We start from the raw sequence: 3,070 nt of genomic DNA on the forward strand, positions 1-3,070 counted from the left end.
GATTATGGGTGCGCTGACGGGATTATGGTGCGCTGAGCATCTAGAGCCTTGGTTATAAACTCTGCCATGCAATACACCCTCACCTCTTGCCTCATAGAGGGCCAGATGTCATAGCCCAGATACAGCCTAAACCCATTTTTAAATATTTTGACTGATATGTCTAAAGTTTTAAATATTTTAACTGAAATGCCTATAGATTGAACTCTACATTCCACCTGTTTTCATTCCCCTCTCCATCACTAATCTAATTAATATTGTATCTCTAATTCAATCTAGTTTTCCTAGAAAAAAAAAGTTTCAATATTAACGTTAATGTTAATGGAATGTTATAGTTTAAGGATATAAGAATTATCACTTCCAATAACAAATTACTTGATTTATGTTCATATGTTGAACCTCATTAATTCATATTTGTCTAACAATACTCAAAAGTCAATCCATCCACACACACAAGTAACTATTTCACAAAATAAAATCTACAAATTGACAAAATAAAGAATATTAATTCTCGCAACCAAAACCCATATTGATCACTGCCAACACTACAATTCTATAAAATCATGTCATCCAATTTAGCATGTTGGTAACTTGAGATGGGGAAAAACAAATGAGAACAAAAAATAGCAAATAAAAGAAAATTAAATAAATAAAGTGGGTGTAGATCTCAATTTATGGACACTTTAATTAGTCTAAAATTTTAAAAGTGGGTTTAGTTAGAAATATGGTGGATCTATTTATCACCACCCTTATGGAAATTGGTTTTATTGGACTTTGTTTGGGTCATATTCTAACTCAGTCCACTTGAAATTCTACGACTGGGGCAATTCTTCTAGTTTGGCTTTATTAATTAAAGAAGTGATAGCTAAATTTGCGTTCTTAACTTGATATTGCAAATATTAGCTTGCATGCTTGTAGCGAGCAGGGGACAGGAAATAAAGAATTAAAACTACAGCTCGAAAAATAAAACTAAAAAAACTGTATAAAACTCTTCAATCAAACTTAAAAGATGGATGTTCCAATTTCCGAAAGTCAATGGCTGAAGAGGCATGATTGGATATGTAGATGTGCTATAGCCTATAGACGTGTTGAAATTAATTTACAATGTACAATAAGTCAGTAAGGCTGAAGATGACCTCTGTTCATCATGTAGGACTTGTTTTAGTTGCACTTTCTTCACACTTAAGTTGTATCATGGAGATTGGATGCTCAAAGATTTTGCTACTAAGAGCATCACCAGATTCAACTAAAAACTAATGTAACAAGGAATTTGAGAAAAATATACTCCCCAAGTACCAATGGTTCACCTGATCGAAATGCCAAAGGCGTTACCAAACTCATATAATACGGTATATTTGACAACCATTCTAGCGTTTGACTTATCCTCATATCGAGCAACTGCAGTATGGTTTCTTGTCACACGGTGGGGTATGTTGTTGAACATGACTGAAGTCGGGGAAGGAGCATCAGCATTTTATTTGACTACAAGGAAAATGGGCCAAGTAAGAGCGCGTGGAGAAGTAAAGAACTAAAGACTAAATAAAGACTAGCTTGTCAACCCTTCACGAATAAAAAACAAACACTTCTTTGAAGGTTCACTTTTAGACTGGAAATTTATTGTGCATTCAAATGGTGAATGATGAACAAGACTTGGCCGCCAAAACAACAACTTGGTTCAAACATTTCTTTTCATGCACGGAAAAAGAATATGGAAACAAAGAAAGGTCAAAGTCTTTTGTTTTCGCTATTGGAAAGGGGAAACATATATTTGGGTATAATCACTTGAACTATCAATTCCATAGTGTAGGACTGTAGGTATACAAAGACCAGATCACTTCTTTTAGGATTAGAAAAAAAAAAGAACAAAACAAATCTCCTTATGATCCAGTACACCGTTCTTAAGTTATTGTAACATCTCATTAAATTATTTCAATTAATTAATTTATTTACTAAAACCAAAATTTATTAGTTTAAGTGTTATTTTAGTTTTGGGCTTGTAGTAGTAGTTTAAATTGTTGGGCTTCTATGTAGTAGGCCTAAGCTCGGTAGACTAGTTGAACTCAAATTAGTTGAGACGTGAGAGTAGGAATGTAAAAAAAAACCGTTGACCCATCATCCAGTAGGGTATCCGATCTTCACCCGCCACCCAAACCCACACCGACCCGAAAACAAACCCGTCCCGCCCCGCCACCGTTTTTACGCGGTCGGGCTATGGGTGTAGGTTCTATGCTCAAACCCGACCCGCACCATGTCAAAAGTCGTTGACCCAACCCTGTTGACCCACACAATTTCAAGACTCTAACTCTAATATTTTTGTATTCTGTTTATTTTTTCTTTTAACTTTTGTAAGAATTTGGGAGATATGAACACAAACTTATGAGTTCAACATCAATTTCAATTATTCAAGTTTGAACATTGGGCAAATATCAAAAGTTTAAATTCAACTTTCAAATTTTGGAGAAGATTAATCATTCATCTTTGTATTAATTTCGAATTCTTTTAATTTATATTTTATTGTTTTGTACCATAGAATCATAGATCCTCGCCCCCATTTTCATTTTATCAATGCTTTATGGAAAATAATCAATTTACAAATGATAAATCACGAGAAAAAGTTTCAAATTTACGATATGGTTTTGGGTTTTTTTTTTTCAAGTTTTTTTTTTTTTTTTTTTTTTTTTTAAATTTTAATTGATTGATTATATTTTTTTTTTTTTCTACGTTTGTGAATTGGAAATATATTACTTGCAGAATTAGAAAGTTTTTTTCAGGGTGAAATTGGGTTAAAATGATAATTTCCACTCGACCCGAATGACCGCCCAAAACCCGCCCCGTAAGTTGACCCAACAATTCGGTGATGAAAGACATACACTTCAACCCGCCCTGCCCGGCCCCGTTGGTGACCACTGGGTTTATATCCCCTAGACCCGCCCCAACCCGACCCATCATTATTTGACCCGCAATTGACCCGCCTGCCCCGTATTACACCCCTATGTGAGAGTCCTTCTTTAGTGATATTCTATAAATACACTTTTAGGTCGTATTATCAAAAATAAAGAAATAAAAGAGAATA

The sequence above is a fragment of the Coptis chinensis genome, chromosome 6 (genome assembly GCF_015680905.1).
Source record: "Coptis chinensis isolate HL-2020 chromosome 6, ASM1568090v1, whole genome shotgun sequence".
NCBI classification, from domain to species: Eukaryota; Viridiplantae; Streptophyta; class Magnoliopsida; order Ranunculales; family Ranunculaceae; genus Coptis; species Coptis chinensis.